Source organism: Aulonocara stuartgranti (genome assembly GCF_965226115.1).
Source record: "Aulonocara stuartgranti genome assembly, chromosome: 14".
Classification (NCBI taxonomy): Eukaryota; Metazoa; Chordata; class Actinopteri; order Cichliformes; family Cichlidae; genus Aulonocara; species Aulonocara stuartgranti.
In genome coordinates, this window is record NC_138950.1 from 24,327,659 (window position 1) to 24,355,141 (window position 27,483).

Here is a 27,483-nt window from a genome sequence, read left to right on the forward strand (position 1 = left end):
ACTTCATTATAATCAACAGTGGAGTGTTCCATATTCCTGCTGCTGAGCAGAACATGCCCTCAGAGACAGTCAATATTGCAGCTTATAACCTGTAACTCTGAGTTCAACCCCCCCGAAGAAGAAAGTTTTCCCTTTGAAGAGTCTCATCACTATGGTAATCAGCTGATCAGAGGATGCTATGCCAACTCCTTGTGATGCAAATATTTGTTTTACATGCAAAACTGCCAGATTAAAACCCTTTCTCTAATTCGCACTTGAGTTTTAGGCTAACAATCTGGCTCTTGTCACTGATGTAATTTTGCTGAGGGAATTACACTCACTGGATAAAGAACCCAGCAGTCAGTCAGACCACCATCTGTAATGTCCGTATATTTAAGAAATTATACTGATTTGAATTCATAAGGAAATTCCTCCACTTAGACAAGATAACACAGCTGTTCTGAAACAGGACTTCTGCTCTATCAAACGGCACTCGAGATCCCATAACTCCGCCGTAACGACGCTGGCATCGTTCTTGTATATTTACTATGGGTTTAAAAAAACTGCAGAAAGTAGACTGTATAAACCACGCATGGCTGTCACACAGTTAAGAGGCTGTTTAACTAGCCAAGGCTTGGGCTAAAATTGCCACCCTCCATGAAGCCAATGATGCAAATGAAATAAAATTTAATTTAGCCTTGTCATTTCATGGATAAGCTTTGCGAGTGGTTACAGAGAGCAAAGGAAGGTCAATTCTTTTTCAGTGCAATGCTCAGGGTGTTCATTAATTGCTTGCTGTGGCTTTGTGGACCACTTGAAGCAAATGCCAGCCTTACATTGGCATAAAACTGTGGCGCTAACCTTCATATTCACAGAAAGCTCTCTGGAGACCTGCGCGTTGTTTATCCACCCCCCAACCCCCACCAAGCCCAGGCCCTTTATCGTCACTGTCAGGGTAAAGCACATTACTTCAAACCCATGCAGGAGCTGCTCTAGGCGGTACTGTGTTCCTCACCACAAAATAATAGAAAGAAAAGTTCAAGAGGAGTTTGACAGATCTGGCAAGAAGGGACCATGTCAAATCTATTGAAGGCCGTTCCAGGGGTTTGGATCTGTCATTGTCACAACTAATATTATGCAGTCCTTCTGTCCTTGGCTTGTGGGTTTTCTCTGTGCAAAAACATGCAGCATTTGCATTGGCATTCAGCTAATTGATAACGATGACAGAGAATTTTAGCTATGAAACTACGAACTGAGAAAAACAAAATGACGGGCAGGTATTGTGTGGCTGCTTATGTGTAAATATGCTTGAAACTTTTCTGTCTCTGTAACTTGTGACAGAAAGGAAACGAGCCTGAGTGGGATTTTTGTGATTAAAAATGGCCAGAAAATACCATATTTCATTTGTAAGTATAGTCAGCTGATTTTAGTAAGTGTGTTCTCCAAGTGCAAAACTAATTTACATTTGCTTTAGTCTTCTCCTTTTAAAAAACACTAATTAAAAACACATTTTCCTGGTCAGCTTTTAGATCTTTGCCTTTTCTGTAATTGTCCATTTTGAGTGTCCATTCTGGATTCCATGGATGGTTGTGGGCCTCCAGGCAACCCTCTGGGCACATGCCCCAGGACCTGCAGGTAGAAGACAAATGTCACAGAGGCACAGAGAGCTCATGGTAATTTCTGCTCATTAATCTTTAAAAACATGGTCTTTGTACATCTTAATTACAGAATTGAGTAAAAACCAGCTGGAGCTCGGCTGAAATCCTTTTCAAAATCTGGGTGTGAAATTCTGTTATATTCCAAATTAGGCTACACACAGTTTAGTTAGGAATTGGTTGCATTCACCTGTCAGCCACAGCTGACAAATGTAAATAACTAATAATACTGATAATCTCTTTACAATATTAAATGATCAGTCCTGTAATGGAACCCAATCTGAAACATATTGAATTGATACAGCAAAATCTTCATAATCTAACTAGTAGCTGAAAGAGATTCACTGCACTTCTCAACTAATTTGCAGTCAGTTCTCTTCCACATATAATTTTGATGCTGTATGATAGGTTTAGATAAATACTTGTGCTGATTAAACACAGTCATGTGCATGTTAGATGTGGTCATACACACACTGATACACAGCAAAATGGGACATTACGCTCTTTTGCTTTCACCGCACTGACGCATGCAACACTGCATTAGCTGGCTGCCCCATAGATTAGAAGAAATAACTAACAGTAAAACAGTATCAACACTCCCGCCAGCTGCTTCATGCTCCACCCGGGGACATCATATTCCATCAATCTTTCAACCATTTATTGACGGAACGTCTACATAAATTTGTCTGACAGGTTTGGAGCACTATGAAATATTAATTTTAGATTCTCTGCTCTGGGCCTCTGGCAACAAAAAGCAAAGGTTCATACATTAACTAGTAGATAAAGTTGATGAAATAGCTAACAATAGACAATGGACTGATGGCACTGCTCATATTCCATATATGCACACAGTCTAGCACAGGGACTAATTACAAGAACGTCACATTGTAATACGGGCAAAGGGGTGACCTAGTTATTTGAGAGACTGAATTATACAGTCATACATTCAATCCCCACAAAAGCAAATGTGCATTCACACTGCTGAAAGGTTCTTGATAAAGACACTGAATCCCTACCAGCACACTTATTGTATTACTTTAGCTAAAATCCCTCAAAAGGCTAGATATCTTTACTTCCCTGTATTCTCTAATTCAATGAACATGTCTTCATGAGTCATGCAATTTAGGTGTGAGCATGTATCTCGCACAGTTTAAACAACTTACACTGATGTTAGATTAATGCAAAATGAAAGCAGCTAACTGTGACCCTTGCATGGACAATTGAAAAGAACAGAAATGTACATTTCCACACTTTGCTTTCTTCAGAGCAGCAGCCTTGTAGCCGCACTTGCATCAAGGTTACTCAATGGTTTGATGCTTCCTATTTAAAATCTGTCACAAAGTAAATAAATTGTGCAATCAATCCATGCAGCAAGTGTAGGGAAAAAATGCAGTTGAGTACAATAATAGTAGTGGATATGAGGGCTGACGGTGTTCCATAAATCAAATCTGTACAGCCAAGCTTTGCATGCATGTGGCTGTTGTGTTGCTGCAGTCCTGCCTCACAGCCACTGCGAGAACATCATATTGCAGGATATTACATAAATACTCGGTTTATTGTTTTCTTTATCATCCTTTACAGAGTCTGGAGGAAGTCATAAAGAGTGAGGCTGTGGGGGTTGAAAAATAGATAACTGACTGGTACAGACGGAAATTCAAATTCAACAGATTCAGGGAGATGGTGAGTAGAGTGAGGAGAATTGAATGACAGAGCACAGATCCCAAAGCAATCCTTTATTCATCAGTGGGGTCAGGAATGTGTGTCAGGAAGATGGTTTGAGGCAACTACAGTGAAATGCAAGAATGAGAGAATAAGCAGTCCTTAGAATGATATGAGACTTTATTAATAGTAGATATTGGGAAAGAAAAAAAAAGTTGGGATAATTTCCGCTCTTGTAGCTTGCGCTTCTGCTTCTAATGCTTTAATTCCATTATGATACAGAGACAAGATAAGCAAGCTGTCGAAGTTAAAGACCAGCAACTCTGAAATCAATGCAGCCATCCACAAAGCTGCCCAAAGCTGTGATTTAGTCATTTTAAAGGACATCAGCATTATTTAGCAGGCTAGAGTAATTTTTTTTTCAAGCTGAAATCAAAAAATTAACAAGCGTTAAAGCACAGAAAGAAAGTAAGTCAAATATAATAAGTTTGTAAGTTGTTTACGTTCTCAAATTGGAATTGTGTGCTTGTGAGATAAACAGTTTTTTCCTTCTTATGAATATTCGTTGTTAATGTTCGTCTGTGGTAAATAAAAGCAACATATTTAACTTTTTCACCCCCGCACAGCCGTGCACTGAGGGAGGTCTTCTTATTATCTTATTTTAATAATTTCCATCTGGCTAATGAGGGCTTATTTTCATTGTGCCTGGAGGCTCACTTGTTTGTATTGTTGTATTTCATCACTTGGTTAAATGTTAATTGAGTTTTTTTCATAGCATTTGTGCTGAGTTAATGTCTCACTCAAAGGATTTCTCCCAAATTAGCTTTAAGGGTCTCTGCAGGTGTTGCAATTCCACTCGCAGTGCTAGGTTCTGTGTATAATCGTTTGTTGTTAAAACATGTTTCTTCTGTTAATGAGCCGTCTGTTAGGTTTGAAAGAGTGAATGGGAGTGACCGACCGACTATTCTGTAAGTTCAGGCCCTTGTGTTGACCAAGCATGGCATCCCATGTCTACTCACTGCAATCAGGGATTTTAAACCTTGTAATGTTGGAATTGCTGCTCCCTATTATGTCATTGGTGAATACAGCAAGTCATGGATTTCATCTTTTCTTCTTTCTTGTGGCATTATCTGTCCAAACAATTTCACCTGTAGCCAGCTTCAGCAAATACAAAACCACAAAGACACATCTGAGTTGTGTAAACTCCTGACTTTTAATGCGCAGGCTTAAGAATGTAGTATCCACAAACTCCTGATTTATTCTATGGATGCTGCTACGGGGCATACAGTTAACTACACAGAAATAGCAAAGAGCACTTTGGGAAAAACAAGGCACGTTCTGAAACAGAAGACATTGTATATTTTACTCTGTTCAATGGTTTTATCATACTTCAATTACTATGTAGAGACATATATATATATATATATATATATATATATATATCTCGGTGGGCAAGAGACGAAAACAGGGCGTTGTTGGAATGCTACTACGCAAGTAACCCCGGCGGCAGGGGCTACATGAATAGGATGACGGACCTATGGATTCTTCGATATATATATATATATATATATATATATATATATATATATATATATAAATCAGTCTTAGAAAATTAGATCACACTTCTAAAGCAGTATATGGATGAGCCAGGGTGTTAAAATATTAAACATTTTGACACTGAATGGATGGGTTGCATACACTGAGGGTGAAAAAGGTTACTCTGTGTGTTAAATATGGATAATTGTTATATTATACAATATTTTTAGATAAGTATAGTTAAATAATCCTAGTTCAATATGTGATATAAATATGTATATATCAATGTAACAAGGGACTGTGTATTAGACAATGACTATTAAATTGTATAGTACCAAGAAAAAGAAATATATGATGAGTTAAATAGGGATCAGAAACGTTTGTTTCTTCCTGCTCCTTTTCAAACAGGGCATGGTCAGTATTTCAGTACTTAATCTACAGAGTTTGGCTGAAAGGTTTTTGTTCATGTTGTCAACATATAGAAAGTATTATATAAAGATTTCAAACATTATTTCACATCTGACCTCTGACCTTACCTTCAATGGCAATAGACTGAGCTGAAGATCAAAGTGATAATAATGCTATAAAAAGATATTTAAAATTATATTTCTTGCTGCCATTGTTTGTATTGACAACATATAGGCATAAAGGGAATGAAGTATCACGTTACTTTGGATCTCTGGGCTCTTCTTTAAGGTCAAATAAGGTCAAACTTGAATAAAATGTCTTTTTTCTTAATGCTGCGTTTGTTTGTATTTAGGAAATTACACTGGCATATGGGGATTCTAAACATCACATTATAGTCTGCATCCAAACATCAGGTCACATTTGACCCCTGACCTCACTTCTACATTTCACAGCTGCGTTTCTTTCAATTTGACCCAAAAATGTGTTTTATCTTCACAGAAAGTTTTGCTAAGAGAAAGAGAATGAGATGTCTGGTTAGTTACAAATATACTGTAGTATAATATTACACAGTTATTTTCATATCAACATCTATTTTTCATTACCTACTCCTACATAACATTTGTGTAATTAAAGTATATGTGAGTTTTACTGCACCACAAGCTTCTGAAAATACTTTTGAAAAGAAAAAAGTATAAAAATATAGAAAATGCAAAACTGTTCACTTAAAAGCAAAATACCAAAAATACCATGAATATCATAATTAAAATACACTTGTTAGTAGCAGTGCTACTTGGCACAGGTAAAGAGTGAATGGGAATCCCTTGGAAGCTTGTGCGAAGAATGATAAACAACCACAACCCATGGCAGACATTGACGAGAGCAGTAACAGACAGGGAGAAGAGTGTTGATTGAAGAGTTGCCCTGAGCACTGCCTAAGTAGTGCTCAGGGCTATGAACATGTGGCTGAGGCAGTGTAGGTATTGCAGTGGCAGCAGTTGGTAATTACCACTATATCAGCAACACGTCCTCCGTGTCATCCATTTCATTAGGTGCGCATCGGCTCCCGATATATGGTGGTGAAAACATTATTACCGTCTCCCCTCCCCTCCTCTTTTCTTTTGTTACATCTGAAATAACAAGAGGTGAATAAAGAACACAGCAAATTTTAGAGGCTTAAAAAGGTAAGGGGGTTTGTTTAGTGGTATGGGCCTCAGAGTGGGATATCCCACTGTAAATGCTATAGTATGTGTATTTAGGTGATCCTTGTCTTCTCAGGTACACTAACTTACCAAAAAGTGCCTCGTTGATGTTCTTTCCCACTGAGTTGTCCTGTGTTTTTCTGTTATGCTTATTCTCTTGTTCAGGTTTTAACTGCCATAAATGTTAATTATGTCAATTTGTTTAATTTATTGTGTTTATGTATGTTATTTATTGTTGTTCCTTTTGGGGTAAGAACTAAGTTACATTCTGTGTTGCACACAGGCCCTTTTAAGTGACGCAAAGGGTAGTCAAGAAAGCATGTGCAAAGAAGCTAAGCTATAAGTTAACTTAGTCACAATAAGGATTAAATAAGCTGTTTCAAAGTAAAAGGAAGCTGTAAAGAAGAAGAAGTTGTGAATTATTTTTAAGTTTTTGTTTCTGAAGTGGTTCATTCCCTCACGGTTATGTGCAGCCAGCGAGGTATGTTAACTGTATTTTGTTTATCGCGCATTTGCTAACTTTGGTTTAAATGTTTATTTGTAACATTTATGTGTGGTCATTCTGTACATTTATGTAATCACAGTTTGACGGTGGATTTTATGGTGGTTTGGAGGAGAACTGTGATGGAAGAATAAATCCACTGGAGGGAGTGATACAGGTTAAATTTTAGTTACCTTCATGAGTAGCAGTGTTCAGCTGGGTTGATGATAAATAAATAAGAAACTTCAGTTGCACTCTTCCTGTTGATCTTTGAGTGATTCTCCGGCACAAATTGTCCCATTGTCATTTGTCTTGTGTTTTTTATTCATTTATTTTAATTTAAGGAAAATTGTTGTGCTGGAACCAAAGGGATTAAAACTGCACATCAGTCTCAAACTCCCACCTTGTTAACAATTCTACTTTTCCAATAAAATGAAGTCATTTATACCAGGACTGCATTTCTTGAGTTACACCACAATTCTGTGCAAAAAAGCAAAAAAAATTTGTTTAGATCAAGCTCAGCATTTTATCATTGTAGCAAGTCACAGCACTTGCTTCATTAAAGTATTCAAAGACCTTCCTAGTTTAGTTGCCTGCAGAGCTGAATAAATCAAAAGCCTTTTGTGGATATATTTTTAAAGCTTCCCTAATGCTGCCATCTCTTCCTTATGCATGGAAGTACACCAGTGCAGCAAGCACTCCTTCACTCTTTACAGTTAGACATGGTGAGAATTTTTGCTCAAACAAGACCTCTCCTAGGACCTTCCTCTGAGGTGAAAAGTGCATCTACCTGAAATATGAGTAGGTTGCATTTTGCCACAAGCAGAATCTCACTGCAGGCAGAAGTGTGTAAAATACTACTAACTAAAGAAAAAAAAATCAAGAATGCAAATGGAAGTGTAAACATAGATCAGCACTCTAAGTTGAGTCAAAATTCAGAGATATGAGGAATTATATGGAGCAGAGCAGAAGATGAGCATACCGTATGAGTTAGTTAATCAAAGTTGAGTCATACTTGAATAAAAAGAGAGTTCAGATTCAGACTTGATCGAGGCTCCCTGCACTCCAGGCATTTTTTCTTATGACATTTATTGATGTGTTTAATTATTTATTGTGTTTATTTCTTTTGGAAGAACAAAAGAAAATTCTGGACAAGGAACCAAGGAAATAGGGACTATCTGCTCGGCATGTTGTGAATGTTAAGTCCAGGTACATAATACTTTTGCACTGATAAGAACAGAAATCCAGAATGTAGAGCTTTAGACTTTAGGATATACGTGCAGATAGCAGATATTAGGCAAAACTAGAAAAGCCACAGGCTTTAGTTGTGGAACAATCTCATAACAAATGGCTTTTGAGCTTTGCAATGACTTGACACAATCATTTGCAAATAAAAACATCAGTCATGATAACATAGAACTCACTTGATTTAAAACTGTAGAATTACTGTATATGGCATATGCAAGAGAAAGGCTTTGAGTCTGGTGGTGTGTGTTGTGTGTGTGGTAAAGTAGATTAGGTGTCCCTCTCATCATTTCTCCCTACCAGGTATAAATCACTTTCATCCAATTATGATAAAGTCTGTAGTCTAGATTACGTAGTTTTAGGATGGGGCAGGAAAGAGATCATTCTTTACAGACATCTCCTCCGGTGAATAAAGGTGAGATTTAATTTGAGCTTCAACAGGGCATGTCCTTTTAATTAATGGCCTCGATTGGCTGCGCAAGAGACAGCGCAGCTATTTAAAATGCCAAATTGGGTTGGGGGTTTTTTTTTTTCTCTTTTTCGTGCAACAGGATCAGCAAACACATACACCTATTCACTATGTCCCTCTCTCTGCTGTCAGTCTCACGGTGGCATCTGTTATTAGCTTTTCCACTGCTGATGAGAATGTAAGGCAGTCCAAAGCATTGGCAGCTTGATAGATTGATGCCTAATGTTAGCTGCAATGTGCTATTAACCTTTTAAGACCTGCACCATGAAATAATTGCCAGAAAATTCAAACGTTTTTTTTAACATAATCAGTTTTTTTAAATTGAGCATTTATTGAACATTCTGAGAATTCAACAATTTACTACATACATATGTGCATTAAGCGCATGCAGCGGTACTGTTCAGGGAATATTGGAGGCCGAAACATGACAGAAATTAGCATCCACAGTTACCATCTGTTGTCCTGGAGGAAGGAAAGGGGACAGAAGTGACAGATGGAGGGTTAAAAATGTGAGCTGGTGACAGTTTAAATGTGAAAGAATATGATTTTTTTTTTTTAATAAATGGAAAACACAAACAAAACACATGTGACACAAATGAGCTTGACTGTGACTGTACTAGAGAGCTCATAACCATGAAGACAAGGACCTGAATTATTGAAAGGTCATTATATGTCTGAACAGTACAAAGTACAAACTGGCTCTTGGAGGACATTATTTGACGCACAAGTTCTGAGGGATTCCCTCTGGATAAACTGCAAGACTTTATGAATCATGGGAATGACAGAAGGGGATAAGTAATGACTTTCTATTAGTACATGAAGATATCTTCAAATAAGTGTGTGTGTGTGTGTGTGTGTGTGTGTGTGTGTGTGTGTGTTAGCATGTGACTTAAAATAGTCTTAAAACAGGCAGATTCTCAATAGCCTCGGGATGCTAATGCCCTCTTCTACAGGGCAAGAGGGATCCCTGAATGGTTTAATGAGTATGAAAATGATGTGAATCATATACTTTCGCCTCTGCACTCACAACCCAGCTCAACAGCACTTCACCACCATCATCAAGATGACAAGCTCGATGTTGCTCTCATATTGTGGCTGTCTGTTAAATATGGGGGTCAGCCAATTAGCGAGCATAGACTGTACTGGAGAAACAGCTATCTTGGCTCTGTCCAAAAATCTCTCTGTCATCAATTCTAGAGCTCACTGATTCATAAGGTTATGCACATGAGTATTTCCTGCATGACTGGATCCTGACTTAATGGAGTATATTGTGGTTACAATGGGGTTTCAGGCACCCACTGCAGACTTTGGATTAAAAGGATGAGCATGGTAGCTCTCCCACACCTTTTCCCAGTCTCTTTACTGAGTTACTATAACCAGCAGTTGGGTAGATGTAACTTCATATTTGATGCACACAACACACTTTCCAAACTGTGCACATCGCAGATACTGACCTTGCTGCTGACCTTGAAAGTAACCTCCTGCCATGAGGGCTTCACAACAACTCAATATGCACAATGCTTTCCTCGTGTTTGTCTCATGTGAAGAGGATAGATCCTAAATACTGAATTGTTGTTGCATTACATTTGGAGCACAGTGGTAAAGGGACATTCCTGGCCACACTGCAGTTTACCCTCACCAGCCCTCCCTCTTACTCTCCCCAGCATGCACCGTTACCCACTCGCCCCTTCCAACCACCTTCCCCCGAAACCCACGGGTCCCTGGGGCTACCATTTGTGAATTCATCTCTGCCCTCACAGCCCTGCTCAGCTGTCACATCGCATCTCACACACACAGACAGTCAACGATAACAGTGTTAGGGCTTTTCATATTCCATACACCCATTTTCCACCTCTGACTATATCGAAATGCAGTGTTACCCACAGTCTTTCTCTACTATTACACCATCAGAGACTGCCCGTGCACCCAACACCACAGCTGGCAAGGGTGGCAAGTATTTTGCTCATCCCTGCTGCGTCCTTTTTTTCCTCGTCTTTTAATTTGTCTGTAAAATGTCTGGGAGGTTTGTTTTTTTTCACCGGGAATGATGGGCTTAAACGCTATATTGCAACAGCACAAACAGTTTTTCATTTAGACTTTACTTTAGCGCTGGTAGTGGTGGTGCTGCTGCTTTAAAAATAATTACAGAGAATTATGAATGAATCGTTTCTCTTTCATTTAAACTAAAAAGCCCCAAAACACACATACACACAAATGTCAAGAGTTTCACTTTTACATATTATGCAGAAATTTATGAGCATTGACTGCATCTTTTTATACAGATGTTAAAGAAGCAAATTAGGCCATAATTTTTTTTTTTTTAGCAGCTGTGGGAGTGGTAATACATTGAACAGTGCTTTGCCTATTTGTGCTACTCTACTAAAATATTACCAAACAACACCTTTTTTTTTGGTAACATTTTTTTTTCAAGTGTATATTCTAATGTGGGTTTGTTACATTTGTGATGTGAATATATATTTTGGCGTCTTTTCTGTGGACCCATTCACTGCTGTAAAGATTCAACAACAAAAAAAGAAAAATGGTAGAATTTTGACTCCCCCACCCATTTTCATGCTTCATGCTTGCTCCCAAAAAAACGATGACAGCCAAAAATAACAACTGTCTACCCAGCTGCCACCTTTGTTTGTGTTGATGAAAGCAGACAGCTCAAAATCCAGGCCCACATACAGATAGGATCAATTTCTGTTGAATGTGATATAAGTTTCACATAACTGTAAGAATGCACTTATCGACAGCGCATCACCACCCTGCTGGGAGAATAATAATTTTAAAAAAGCTTATAGCTGGAAGGAGTTGAAGGAGATTACATCCAACTTGTTTTGCTGTTTTAAGGGGCCTGCAAAATAAACGTGAATATTCTATCCTGTCTTATAAACCATCCATCCAACTCAACAGCTTACCCAGTTCCAGGTTGCAAAGTAGCACCACAACTAAGCATCCCAGATTCCTGGGAGAAATCCTAGACAGATAGTAGTACTTTCCCAACTGGTTGTTTTTGATTCAGAGGAGCAGCACCTCAAGTCTGAACTTCTTCTAAATGACTTAACTTCTCGTTGTATCTCTAAGAGTGAGCCCAGCCAGCCAACTGCAGTAAGAACACAAGGATCCAGGACATTGTGGTTTGGCTAGCAGCCAAAGACAGAGGCTCAGGAGTTCTGATCCCTCAATGCCAAAGCTGACTCGAGGGACATATAGGCTAATAACATAAAGAAAATATTATATTGGACTAATCCATTACTCTTCTGCATCACTGCTATTTACATTAATAGTTTCCATGTCCCACTGAGAACAAAATGCCCTGTTTTGTTCTTGTTAGTCATAAACTAGTTTATTTATATATAAAAGTGAGAGAACGTCTAAAATATCTAATGATACGCCTTGGGGATCTGTGTTTTAATGGAAGGTGGAATTTAGGGCAAGATACAGGAGAAAAGACTGCTGGGGGAAAGAACATGCTTTTTGAAAGCTGGTCAAATGCATTGTGGAAAGTGCAGTGTAGGGACAGGAGGCCTGGTGGGATATGTCAAAGTGGAAGAAGAGAGATGGGGAAAGTTTGAAAGAAAAAAAAGGCTAAAAGAAGAAGTTAGGGCAGAGAATGAAATAAGAAATCTGCTCCTATTTTTATACTAAAGTCCTTAATGACTCTAGATTATCCTAATCATGAGCGATTTACCCTTCAAAATGTCTACTGTGAATATAACAGGCATTATATTCATATTATGAAGGTAATGTGTGGACAGTTATGGTAGGACTGATAAAATAGTGCACGCAAAATAGTTAATTATATGAAAAAGTTCAGAAAGTTTTTTAAGAGGTTATGTTTTCAAAAAAAGGCCATACAATGCATGATGCATATGGGAAAAATACAGCATACATTATAAATAAATGAAAATAAAATTCACCAAATGATAGTAAATATGGACATATTCCAAATGACATGCCTCAGTAACAGCTAATATTTTACAACAGGCCAGTTGTAACTATAGGGATTTGAGGTATAGGCACACTGTAGGGGTTAATCTCAACTCAGCTCCCAGTCATAAATTCATCCGTACAGCAAGTTGCAATTAATATTACTGGAATATGCTACTTGTTGTGAACTCTTTTCACATTTACAAACCTTATTTCAGTTCAGTAAATACTATAATGTTTATGATATAGTGATATGAATCCTGTCAAATGCTACTATTCATATCAATAAGTATGTTCTTTAGAACATTCACTGACATTTTTAGGTGTGCTACTGGAAAGCATACAAAGATTTCATGAAATGGATCTAAAATTATCCATCCACCTATGCTCTTCTGCTTACCCTTATTGGGGTATCACCATTTGACCTAACCCCACTGCATGTGTTTTGACTGTGGGAGGAAGCCGGAGTACCTGGAGAACAGGAATACAAATCTTTAGCAAACAAAAATAATAAAGTACATCAGCTCCTTTGCTGGGACCTAGCAATATATCAGCAGACTAGTGGCTCAGAAAGCTAAAATGAGCTAATAATCTCTAGTAGTGATGGGATTTACCGCTCTTTTTAGAGAACCGGCTCTTTTGGCTCCGAACCGGCTCTTTGGGTTGTTTTGTTGCTTTAATTAATTTATTATTAACAATAATATAAAATTATGCACACAAGGAATTACTAATGTAAAAAAAGTGGTTTATATATGCAGTGGCCCCCTGAGACAAATCACGTACAAACTCCAAAACCCATTTCTAGCGTTGATTGAACTTCCAAAACAGAGCTACCTAGATCAATTAAATTACACAATTGAAAGCATATGTGTATTGTTTGTGTATTTATACACAAGCACTCATATATATATTCAAATCATTTTAAAAAATGTTCATTTACCTGTTACTACCACACACCAAATCCGGTCGTTGGTACTTGCCGGCTTGTGTAGCCACTAGGTAACAAAAGCTCAACACTGTGCCCAGCATCCTGGAGCACTTCTGTTGTCTTTTGTACGTGCTTCAGAGTTTGTACGTGCTTCAGAGTTTGTACGTGCTTCAGAGTTTGTACGTGCTTCAGAGTTTGTACGTGCTTTGTCTGTAGGGGCCACAATAAACAAACATTTATTTATTGACTTCACATAAAATGTAATAAAAAAATCATATACTACAAAAACCAATAATTCACATTTAAATTTTCAGCTTTTTCCTTTTAAACAAATTTAAAGTGAAACAACACAAAACACTGCAAACCACAACACAATTAAATATAAATTAAAATATGAAAACAAAAAGAACATGCACATTCTCTGTCATATGGACCTGCATGAATGAACTTTCTGAATCCTTTATCATCTGCAACTGAAAATAGTTGTGGATGATTACTATACCTTTCTAATGTGACACTGTTGTCCCTGGCTCTTTCTCTGTCTCCCTGCTGCTCTGTTCCTGTGGGCCTGAGTGTAACTACCGCCCCTCCCCCCTCATCCCAGCGTAAAGCAGGAGGGTGAGAGAAAGGAAAAAAAAACAAAAAAAACCAAAAAAAAAAAAACCCCAAGGCTCGTGATAAGGAGCCGGCTCGCGTCGGTCACGTCAAAGACCCGGCTCTAAGAGCCGTTTCGTTCACGACCGACACGTCACTAATCTCTAGTGATTTAGGCTACATTAGCTAACGCTTCTGATGTTATTTGGAGAACAAATAAAAATAAGCGGACACTTTATAAGTCACAACATTGCCCTGCATTATCAGCACGGTGATAACTTTTTCTATATTCCAGTTAAAGTGTGCTTTCAATCTGTATCACTGATTTGTGTTGTGAAATTATCTCTTCATCTTCTTTTCACCACAGCAACTCAAGTCTTATTTAGTCGTTTAATGACGAACCATGCTGCTGAAGCAGCAACGCCTCTATGCTAGCACACTGTAACATCATGACATCAATAACACTGGACAGTTTTCATTCTCTCCTGTCTCCAGTAGAGGAGTTGGCAACGTATAACAAGAGAACACAATGTCTGAAAATGATACTAAAATACATTATCACTACTACTGTTATTAGAATTTTTTTTAGTGGTGCTGATTAAATTTAGGGGTGCCTGAGCCCCCCCAAAAAGAGTCTAAACTCGCCTATGCGCAATGTTAATCCTGTATGACACCATGAAATTTGAGGGAGAAATTAAGCATTCAAAAACAGGACTTAATGATACCCCCATGTACAAATCACGAATGGTAGAACAACTAAAATACGTGTAGTTCTACTCATCTTAGACAAAAAACATTGACTTTTCTACAAATCTAATGAAGTTCAGCACTGATTGTTTGTAGAGCTTTTTTGGCTTAAAATATTTCCTGTTTTGTTGCTTTTATTTGAAAAAGTTTAAGAAATCATTTTGCTCTCATTGATCCCACAGAACCTACAAAAAAGGAAGCCAGTCTGGTATGCGTGACCTCAGGACATTAGTGCACTCATAGTTTTGTGGTGCTCTGTTGCCATCCTTATTAACCTGCTCTCTCTGCCTTTTTGTCTCTCTCCTCTGATTCATTCCAAGTGCTGAAGGGTTGAAAAAGAATCACTGCAGGAATATAAATCCAGAGGAGGTGGCCTCTTCGTTGTTCTCGCCTCCTACCTCATCTCCACGAGCAAAGGCCTCATTCCATTATTGCTGCTATAGCTTTGTTTATTAAGTACAGGCCAAGTGTGAGTTACCAGCAGTACTGTTTTCGGTTTTGGTTACTTTTAGCTTAGTTTCCAGAACCAGGTTTAGGGAGAAGTCTGAATACAGTGGCCCATTATGCAGCTGGTTCATGGTCTGTTTTGATTGTTTTAGCTGGGGCTACCATTTTGAATTGTGTTCTCGCACCATTAAATAAGTATTTAAACCTGATGGTCAATTTAAAGCCTTTTATGTCAAATGTGTTAATTTTTGGTGGGCTGTGCTTCTACCACTTGCTCAGTATTAAGATGATGACCTGCTGTGTTGGTATAGTTTGAATGTGTCAATATTCATTTGTTTTGTATTGTTTGGCGCCCCTTGTGGGCACCGTTGGTACTTAGGAAGCAGCTATTTCAGTACAAGTGTGCAGTTAGAGGTGAAACCTTGGCCCACGCGTGCCTGTAACTTTCCATGGCGTATTATAATCTTACTATTTGATTTGTGCTGCATATTTAATGCAAGCATACTGAGTTACTTGTTTAGCTGTGTGTCTATGAATCATTTGTAAATCAAGTGCTAGCGAATATATATCAGCATGTCTTTGCTAACTTGTTATGAGAAATAATGCTTGTTCACTGAATGTTATGTTTGATTAGGGCTACTTCGAGATTTATATTGTTGCAGTTTGTCACATTTTACAAAAAAGAAAAAGGAGGAAAAAAGTGGAAAATGGATAAAAGATAGCATGTATACAAAACTCAAAGTAGTGTGTCATTTTAATAGAATAGAATAGAACAGAATAGCCCTTTAATGTCATTGCACATGTACAATGAAAATATGGGTGCTCCACACCAACTGTGCAGGAATAAAATATAAATAGTAAGATTGCAGGAATAAATAACAAAGAAGAGAAATATACAATCAAGAGGAATACATAGAAACTAGAGGAACAATAGAAAGGAAAACAATGGAGAACAAAGTGCTTAGCAATAGTGCAAAGGCCTAAGTAAATATAGTTCGTATGCAAGTGGCCTAAGTGATGAGGGTTATTCAGACTGTGGCTCAGATTGGTGATGTGCGTGGGCAGGGGTGGGGTATGGGGGGGATGGTGTTTGTTGACAGTCCAAATGGCCCAGGGGAAGAAGCTGTTTGTGTGTCTGGAGGTGTGGGACCTGATTGAATGTTAAAAGAGCTCAACAAACACCACACACACAGACTGTTTCTACACAATTTGTGTCTAATATACAGTTGCTATATGCCCCAGGAAGAGGAAAAAATCTGCACTAATGTGTCATAAATTAGCGCAATCTTTCAGAGATTGGGGGAAAAAAAAGAAAGGAGAGGAAGATGAAAGAGTACTTTCAAAGGTAAGGAGTGTTTAGCAAGTCAAATTTTATAAAGCAGAAATTTGAATTTGCATGAAAATACTGCGCTATGGTTGTTTGTACAGTTTAATGCAGGTTGAACTGGTTACTTTGCGGTACTGTGATGAAGTTTACAGTGATGCACTCGACCGGTGCAGAGCAAGCTGTGGTGTTCATGGCCAATGTTAGATCACATGAAGTGTAGTAGACAATTTAAATTTACTGTGATGCTGCTAATTAGATTCACTCACTGAACTTCTGGCATAATCAATGAAGATAATTAAAGCTGTGGACTCATGACTCAAGTGGAAGCATGACCCAACATACACAGTGTATCATTTTAAAAGATTTATTTTTCAGGAGTTTGGGATTAAACAACCGGAATTTGCAACAGAGAGCCACAGGAGAGCTTCAGTTCACAGAGCAGGAGGAGACTTCTGTAAGAGAGGAGAAGTAGGTTAATCCTCGTTGCCAGTGAAATACTGAAGACTTAGAAATTTGGATTGAATTGGATTCTTACTTGGACTTCCAGGTGAAACTGGCAGCTGAGAAAGCAGCTGGCCAGAGTTTCCCAGGAGATAAGAAGATGGTGTTGGGTGAGCAGGCAGGTGACTTTGCAGATAAATGAAAACACAACTTTCTCCTTTGCTGGAATGGACCAGCTCAGGATTGCAGCTAAACAATTTCCACAGTTAGAAGGCCCTTCAGCTTACAAGCAAGGTTACTAAGAAGCACAGAGAAGTGGCATCATCAAAGGTTTCTTGTGAGGAACTTCAGCTGGTATTAGAGAGGCTGAATATCAAAACCACCACAACAGGAGAGTCCTAACTCTCAAAGGCTGAACTGGTTTTTAAAGTCATGGTCACAACTTGGGATTGACATCACTCCTGAGTTAGCGCTCTAGTAGGTAAGTGAGAAAAGTGAGGTAGAACAGGATTTGTTTTGCTTTTTAGCAAGGTGGAGCCATTCAGGTGTCACTAGCATTACACTTGAGTTTTGCACCCAAGAACACTGATGCAGCACATTTATGGATAGAGCCTGATCAATGTTCTGTTTGTGGCCTATTTAGCAAATCAAAAATACACAGAAGTATGAGGACAGATTAAAAGTTTTATAGTTTTACTACTTGATACATTCACTGCTGCTATCTTAACTCGGGGTTGATGGGGCTGCTGGGACTTAACAAGTTGGAAGAATCCAGATGAAACTCTGACTTCTGACTTAATCTGAAATGCCTGATGAGGAATAGGTGCAGAAAATGTCCACCAGCAGGCAGAGCCCAAGGAGGGAATTGCCCACCTCCACCTCAGCGCAAAGGTAAGGAAAAAGATGAGACAGGGAGCAAAAGAGGGAGAGAAAACCTTGAGCACCTAGACCAGGGGTCTCAAAGTCTAGTCCTCAAGGGCTGGTGTCCGGAAATATTTTCATGTGTCCCTTTTGCAACACACCTGAATACAATTAGTAGGTCATTAGCAAGACTCTATAGAACTTGCCTGCATGCTGAACTGGCAATTCAGCCATTTGATTCATATCACAGCAGCTCATAAGTGAATGAACATGGTGCAATGAAAGTACTTTTAGAAGTAAATTCTTCTAAACACTTACATTTACTTGAGTAGGGTTAGGGGTTGCCAGTTCAGCATGCAGTCAAATTCTAACTCTTGCTAACCTACTAATTTTATTCAGGTGTGTTGCAACAGGGACACATGGAAAAGTTTCAGGACACCGGCCTGAGGCCTGGAGTTCCCCACTCCTGGTCTAGGGATTAAAACTCAGCCATAATAGCTATCATAACATCTGCTTTTTGTTGAATAAACTGGATAATTCCACAAAGAGCACTAAAAATTTGAGTAATAGCACAGCCTGAACACAGACAAATCAGCTTGAAATAGTTACAAAACTATAAATCACTAAAACTAAAGTTACTCTTTTAGTTATTTCTAAGTAATTCTTTACCACGTTATTTTTACTTTTAGAGTTGTTTAGTAAAACTCTGAATCCAAGGAGAATGCCTGAATCCCTAAAAGACAGGTGTTCTTTTTTTGCCAAATAAAGAATTTATTTTGTCAGTAAAATGCCCTTACAGTACAGAGAGTAAACACTGCAGGTCACTAGAAAGGACTTCAAACACATGCTACAGGCTGGAGTCTGTCAAATCAATAACACCTCCTGTGCATCACTGCCAAAACCACTCTCTTGATGACATTAAAGGCCTGTTGCAGACTGGGAAAGGAACTTTCCTGCAAGTTTGTGAACAAAGTAGCCAAACCTTAATAATTAAGTCACTGAACTTCATACATACCCAACAGAATAGCGACTTGCACTTGATTCTTGAAAGTGAACACTGAACAAAACTTTAGTGATCATCAGAGAGTCATTTTTCTTAAAAGGGTATCCAATCAGAATGTTTAGGCGCTAGAAGCTTTGTATCATAAGTTTATACAACATGCCTGATATATACAAGCATTTTTTTCTATATCTAAATGCTTTCTATCTGATGTTCACACTAATAATAAACACATTGGAGAGCAACTTGGCATTCAGCATCTTGCCAAAGAATTACAGTGACCCTGAGAGGTCACACCAGCAATAAAAAAATGCTGCTAAAGCACACAAAGAAGTGAGAAAAACACAAGGGAAGTGTTTCTGGGGAGACAATAACCCGACGGACCAGTTGCAGGAACCCAAAACATGGTAGGTGTGTTTTATCATGATTCATATAATACTGATGACGGATTTTTAGGCTAATAGTTAGGCTAACACACTTACCTCATCTTTTCTTTTCTCACAAAACCAATAGATCCTCAACTTCTTTTAAGTGTCTCCCAGCGCAATTCTTTTCATATTTTGGTTCCTGCAACTGGTCCTTCGGGTTATTGTCTCCCCAGAAACACTTCCCGTGAGCTTTTGGAAATCTATTTTTTCCTATTTCTGCTTTCTTTTTTCCTATTTCTGTTGTGTTTTGTGTGCTTTTGCAGTGTTTTTCTTATTGCTGTCCATTTGGCCTCTCAGGGCCACCGTAAAGAATACTCTGGCATGCAGACTGCATGGAGAAACCAATCACTCCAACCTTCCGATTAACAAATGACCTGCTCTACCTTCTGAGCTACAGCCACCCCGAAGTATCAGTATCAGAGGTTGAAGCACTTTTCACAGATTAATACAAATATTAAAGCATTTCGTAAATGATATCTCAATATGTATTTTATATGTATAGACACTATGATTTGGGACACTGACAACCAAATGAATCTAACAACCAGAACAATACTTTTGACACAAGACTGGGATGCACTCACTCTTCATAACCCAGGTAGATGCTTTATTTCTTTCTGGACAAATGCATTATTTTACAGAGAAAATCAGGCAAAGCAGTGTTTGAAAAGTTGTCACTGTGAATAACTGCCAGAATGTTGTGAACCACTGAACCGTTGCCAGTGTTGTGTCCTGCTGATATTCATTTTTGCTGACAGTCTCTTCCCAAAACCCCCTTATCACCCATTCTTGTGGACATATTATTGTAGCATGTCAAAGGAAGGTCTCTCTCACTCAGTCACAGGGATTCAACCATCCAAAAGCAGACACAAGAGTTTTTAGGTGTCGCTAAAGTATTCTTCAATCAGCTGCCCCATTCAGTGTGATGATAAGGAATGAGTTGAGCATGAGAGAAAAAGGAAAACAACAACACAGTGTCACTCGACTTGAGCGAGTGACTGCCTCAAGTTTTTTATCGAACTGTGCAAAGCTGACAAATAAAAAAGGAGATGAAAACATTCTGTCAGTTCTTCAATTTCACGCAAGGCTGCCTTGCATCATTGCTGTGTATCCCTATAATAAAGAGCCTTTGCGTTCTGAATAGTGATTACTTCACCTTCACTGTGGCAAATTGCTGCTCATCTAGCTATTTTTAGGATTCCTCACAAACAGCTGTTGACCACAGTTTAGTCACATAATGAATGAACAAGTATAATGTTTGTTTATTTGCTTAAGACTTTCTTACATTGCTCACTGGCAGCATATTACAGAAGGAGCCACAGAAGCAGGTGACTTCCCATTTTTGCTTTGTCTTTGCGCTTTCCCTATCAGCTGGGACACCTGTCACATGAACATCTCTCTAGGGTACTGCACCCTTGTGAGGGAAAAGAAAAGAAGGAAAAACAAGCAGCACAAGAGGAATTAGGCCGACAAGGACGCCTGTCAAACTGGCCAGCAGGTTGCCTGACACAATCTTGCAACTGTGTATGTGAGCAATAATTGCCTGATGTTGCAGACAGATGCACTGACGCGCACACAAGCACACATGTTCCCCGAGCTACAACCATCTCTATTCCCTGATTACCCTAACTCGTTTATTTATGTGTCCACTTATGCCAGCAAGAAAAATGTCTTGCATCAGCATTGTGCCACTGGGCTGTGTTTGCCATTAAGCTTTTGATTGCATTATGGGACATAAGCATGATTGATGCAAGTGGGGAAAATGGTGATGCTGCAGAGGGAGGACAGCACCTCCACGGATAAATCAATTCGTTTGCAGACGGATCATTTTGATCATTGTGTATAGCATTTGCTCAAACCAGGAGTGTTGGAGGAATTGTGAACAATGTAGAATTAAACCACACTTTGGCTACGTTCACACTGCAGGTCTTAATGCTCAATTCTGATTTTTTGATCAAATCTGATATTTTTTTGTCTGGTTGTTCACACTACAAATAAAATGTGACAGTAAACGTGCTCTAGTGTGAACCGTTCAAGTCCCTCAAAGTGGCCCGCATGTGCAAAAGAAGACGTCACACACAAGGCGCTCTTTTTACGGAAGTAAAAATGGCGGCTACAGAGCTAGTAGGTGTTTTTGCAGCGGTCTATCAATTTCTGCACAATCGTAACTGACAGAATTTTGACAAATGAATTCAAGAAAGAAGGACACTGAGAAAAAAAAGAGAGCCCATGCTTTAACAGTGGCCTTGTTTGGAGCAGTGGCTGCTACCTCCGTGCAGAGGTATATATGGACACAGACACGTTTAGCTTGAATAGAATTGTCTCCCCATATGCTAATCAAGTCCAGCAGTTGCTTTAAAAACATCAGAATTGTATCGGATTCAGTACAACATACAAAAGTGACCCAGGTCGGATTTAAAAATATCGGATTTGTGCCATTCACACTGTCACACCATGATTGTATATGGGTCGCATAGGGTCAAAAAAGTCGGATTTGATGCACTTTCACCTGCAGTGTGAACGTAGCCTTAGAAAAACAAAAAAATTAATAAAGCTGACCCAAACTATACATATTCAGACTTATTGCTGTCATAAGCAAGGAGTAATAGCCTAAAAGAAAACACAACAAGCATCACAGGAAAATTGTTTACAAAAGAGACATTTTTTGCTTTTCATGTTAAAGAAAGCTGCTTAAAGTTAATAATAGTAAGTCCAGGTGCTATAATTGCAGGCTAACTAAAAGTAATCCAATCCAGCTTGTTCACACAACACAGTAAAGTGTAAACTAAGAATGTAAAGAGTAATTACAACAACGCTTGTGGTTTTTAAGTGCTTTGAATGTAAAAACATCACACTAATGAAGTGTTTTAAAGCCAGGAAGTAAAGCTGGGAAAAATGTGGACAGTGTAGGTTGATAGCCAGTATTGCTCGCATATTGCTAAGGTTCAGATTTATAATTAACTATAATTATAACTGTTGCATTGTGTTCATTGTTGCAGATAGTCCAGTAGCATATGAGGCAATTTTAATCTTTAATTTTTAAGCAGCAACTCTGGTTGTATGAAATGGTCTGACAGCAAGTAAAGCACAAACTTAAAACAAAAATAATTAAAAGCAGTAAGGAGGCTTGCTTGCAAATTTTATATAACGTCAACACAGTTTTAGTGCTTTGTTATAGGATTGCATTGCAATTTTAAGGCCTTAACAAACAATAATACTGCTCTCCAACTGCTGACAGCCAGTGGGGGTAAAGGAGTAGCCTAAAGTTGCTCCTAAAAATCAATAATTCTTGAGACAATCTTTAAAACTATGAAGCATCTTACTTATACTTAATGCATTTGGACTGATGTGACTTTGGACATGATGATCTCTTAACTTTAGCAGTACCTATGCAGCATGAGTTACCCTTGTGATGTACCCAAGTATGAAGTGAGCCATGTGCATATGTCAGGGTAAGCCCTAAACTTACCTTGCTGAAAAGCAAATTTACATTCACTGTACATACGTGTACTGCACCCATGAAGAGTCAGAGAAAAGGAAGAAGGTAAGATTAGTTAGACTGGATTCATTGGATTTTGTATACGTGACATTATCTTTTAGCTACATTAGTAGATTTATTTTGTCAACATGCAGTACAATACTAATTGTGTGTATTGACTGTATTTTTATTCTCTGGGTGTGAGGGAGTGTACTAGCTGAAATTTGACATAATCCCCTTTCAGTGTACTATCTTAAATGACATGATGCCAGATAAACTGAAGCTAACAATAATATGAACATGTACGTGATGTCAAATCTTAAAAGTATTTAGAATTTTTTTTCAGATTTTAGAATCAAATAATGACCATAAATTCTGGACGATAAAGATAACGGAAATTAATTTTCATAATGCTGTGTTATTTGATTCAGTTTATTCTTTTATAAAACACTGACTCTTTTTGAAACGGTGGTCCACTAGAGTTTCAAAAAACTGCTCAGACACAACGGCTGCTTGTTTCACTCCTGATATGCCTTCCAGCATACAACATGGAACAAAATATGGAAATGTTAGCAAGGTAGAAAAAATTTGATTTTCATTGGTGACCTTAAAATGATGTAATTATGCCTTGGGATATCGCAGTATAAAAAATGAATCTGTCTCTTAATAATCCCCGTGTAATACCATTAGTTTGTAGCCTGATCAACTGAGTAACAAGTAATTCACAGTTGTAATATGGCATTTGCCCTTTACGTTAGGTTTCAGTGCTGAGTCAGAACATTATTCAGCATTGTTATTTCCTAAGCTTCCACCTTAGGGCAGGGTCTGCAGATGATGACTATGACATATGACTCGGTTTTGGTGTTCTTTTTATCCACATATCTGTTTCTAAGCCCTAACAGAACTATCAGCAATAATATCCATTGTTGTCCCTTCTGATTAAAACAGATATGCACAGTCATTGTAAAAAGAAAGTATACCCTCTTTTAATTCTAAGATTTTATGTATTAAGACATTAAAAACACTCTCATCCTTAGCAGGTTGTTTAAATACAACTTTTGATGACCTATAAAACATGACATGATACACTGAGCATGCTGCAGTGCTCTGAGAAACTGCAAAACACCCAATAGCTAAATCTCAGACTCTGCAGCCCTCAGTTAAAGTTGTGAAATGTTAAAGTTCATGATAGTAAAATGAGAAAAAGACTGTGCAAGTATGGCTTTTTTACAAGTGTTTCTGGGAGAAAGCCTCTTTAAAAAGAACATGTTAGCTGAATAAACCATAGGACACAAGACCAAAGTGCAGATGTTTAGCCATGAAGCACAGTGCTACATTTAGCAAAAAAACAAACTCAGCATATCAGCACATACACCTCTTACCCACTGTCAAGTATGGTGGTAGAGGGATAATGATTTGGTCTTGTTTTGCAGCCACAGGAGCTGGGCACCTTGAAGTTCTTAAGCCAACCATGTCTATTTACCGGAGTATTCTGGAGTCAAATGTGAGCCTATGTGTCTCACAGATAAAGCTTGGTCAAATTTGGGATCATGCAACAGATCTGCACATCAGCAAATCTACGACAGAATGTAAAAGGAAACAATTTTACAGTCAAAGTCCAGACCTCAACCTGAAATACTACAGGGGACTTTGAAAGAGCTGAACTCAATGAACTGAAGCAATGTTGTAGAGAACAATGGGCTTCCACAGCTATTTGAGAACCTTAAAAAAGTCATAGACAAAACAATTACTTCAAGTTATTTCTGCTAAAGGTTATTGAATCATGGGGTTTACATGGTTTTTCACTCACGGCTTCTACATTTTGGCCTAGTTTTTACAAAATCGGTAATGAAACTGTGTAATATGATGTGGTTTTGTTCATCTGAGGTTGGACCTGCTATAGGTTAGATCATATGCTGCATTCAGTCTTTGTTGTCATTTACTGTAATTTTCGGACTATAAGCCGCTACTTTTTGCACAAGCTTTGAACCCTGCGGCTTTTAGTCAGGTGCGGCTTTTCTATGGATTTTTCATGATTTTTGTGATATCGTAAGAGGATTTGTTTTGGTTTGTTCCGCTGTTGTACGGCACTACTTTGCCTGGCAGAAGGACATGTGATCAGACATACAGTATCGGGGAAAAAGAGTGGTATGTTGATCACATGTCCGTCCGCCAGGCAAAGTAGTGCCATACGAATTAGCGCGAAAAAGAAACTAGATTAGCAAGAGCAAGACGAGTATTACAGAAGCAAAGGAAGCTTTCATTCACAAACCCTCATCATGGCAAACAAAAGAAATGCATATGATGCAGCTTTTAAATTAAAGGCAGTCGATTTGGCTCTCAGCGAAGGAAATAGAGCTGCTGCATGTACCCCTGGTATAAACGAATCAATGGTGATATGTTGGAGACGCCACCGTGAAGAACTGGCTCAGTCTAGAAAGACGAAAAAAGCTTTCAGAGGAAATAAAAGCAGATGGCCCAAACTTGAAGACTTTATTGAAGACTGGGTGAACACACAGAGAGCAAACGGGCGAGGTGTTTCAACTGTGCAGATCCAACTTTCAGTGGCTTTCAGATTTATTAAACGAAAAGGACTGCCCATCAGGGCGCGGACGATGGTGACAAATTGATCTTCTGAAGCCAGCCAGACATGCTCTACTGGGCTGACGTCTGTGTAATAAGTGACAACTGCATGCTACCCAGTTCCAGCAAATCAACATTCAAGATAGAGAGCTCATTCACAGGCCTTATGGACACCACTGGTTCTGTAAGTGCCCGTTTAATGGGCCAGACACATAAATACATACACACAGACACAGAGGAAGTCAGAGGGCATAAAAAACAAATGATTCTGTCTTTCTGTTCATATCTCACTCATGAAATTCCACAGATTTTTGTCACCACTGCCATTTGATTATGTATTACTCCAAGAACTAGATGTTTAAAAAAACAGGATATGCCTGCGCCAAGGCTCAAGGGAACTCCTGTGTCCATTAAATAATTCATTGTCGGACAATCCCAAAGAGACAAACCTGACAAATATGTAACACTGTCTGTGAAGCTGGATTTAAGAAATATGTGCTCAAAGTTTTAAAAACATGTTTAGCTCCATCTTCTGTCAGTACGGACCGTGACGTCATGAGGTTGGTAGTTTGGTTGGTTGGTTGCGGATAATAGACTTGCATTAGTTTATGCTAGCTAATTAGTGATAGAATCGATAACTCAGAGGAAAATAAGGACACTAAAACTAAAAATCACTTTTGTGCTGCCCCTAGCTGCAACAATGAGATTTATGTTGAGAAAGCGAGGATATGCATTTTAACTCTGTCGCTTTAGCAGTAACCAGCTCTACGGTGTTTGGCTAGCTGAACTCAAACAGAAAAATCCACCTGTTAACTGTAATGTTCGGGTTTGTAAAGCACTTGAGGACAATGTGGAGGAGAGCCTGGTTGAGTCAGGTGACATGTTGTTTATCTGAACCGACAAGCTGGAGTCAGAAATTCCCTTTTCTTCCGTGGCGGCTGTACCCAGCAACACAACCAGCTGATGTGAGCAGTGCTACTTTATGCAATAAAATATATTCTTTGCCCAAGCACATCCAGACAGTTTATTACATAGTTATGTTTGTGGTGTCGTGTAGTTATCTAAGTTTCATCCTAGCACGACCAGGGCCGTCATTTTTAAGCACTTATTTCTTAAATGCAGTTACATCTATGTCAGTTTTCTGTAAATTTGCCTTTATATGTGTAGTGTTTCATGTCCTCTTTAATGATATGAAAATGCAAGATGCTTATAACAACGAGCATCTGCAGACTTTCACCTATAGCCTTTTTTAAACTTGCTCTTCTTCTTTTTTGTTTTCTTGATGGAGTATCTCACAAAGCATACCCCTAGGTAGAGCTGGTGGCAGACAAGAGTTAGTAACCGTCTGGACACTCACCCCAAAGAGCACCCACTAAGGGAAAACCACCCAATATGAGGCCGTGCACCTATCATATTATATTTTGTGTAAAACGATGATGGGTGGCACCTTTGTTGACAAGTCTACATTCTGTGTGTCCCAAATCCCCATCCTGACTAAATCCTGAAGATCATGGACACATTGTCTCAAACACTCATTCAGCCATCCCTCAGAGGCTGGCTGTGGGACAGATGGAGAGAGGTGAGGATCCAATGATGGAACTGTTTTCCCACAAAGGACTCTTAGACTCCTTGTCTGTGCATTTTGATACACATGAGACTGGCAAAGAGTGAATAACAGGGAGCTTTGTGAGAAGAGATCAGCTGGAAAAAATCTCGAGGGCCACAGTGCTGAGATAAAATAAAGTTATATCTGACCTCTGTCAGTCATCCAAGTGAGGGTTAATGGTGTGAACCAGTTCACTTTTGTGCTGCTTTTTCCTTTTGTTGATTACAGAAAAAGTTAGACAGCAAATGGACATTTAATAAATGATTATCTATAATGGTAGTGGTTCACAAGTTCACTTAACCTGTGAGCTATCCTGCCATTTCCACACTTATGTGGGTGTTAAAAGGCTGGAGTCCCCACTTTCCCTAAATAGTAGTGTAGATAGGTCGCAAAGAAGCAGGGTACCATTGTGTGACCCGCAGTGTTGGGACTAACGCGTTATTAAGTAACGCGTTACAGTAACTACGTTATTATTGTGG

General features: G+C 38.7%; 1 long non-coding RNA gene across 2 annotated transcripts; it reads right to left on the reverse strand.

The window, feature by feature from the left end:
• Window positions 1-937: 937 nt before the first annotated feature.
• On the reverse strand, window positions 938-14,285 carry LOC309687105. 2 transcript variants are annotated; one of them, XR_014270623.1, is made up of 3 exons: window positions 13,995-14,285; window positions 12,965-13,035; window positions 938-1,608 (listed from the first exon to the last, which is right to left on the reverse strand). It is a non-coding gene; the product is annotated as an uncharacterized lncRNA (long non-coding RNA). The 2 variants fall into 2 exon arrangements; XR_014270624.1 differs by lacking the exon at window positions 938-1,608 and adding an exon at window positions 8,964-9,093.
• Window positions 14,286-27,483: the final 13,198 nt, after the last annotated feature.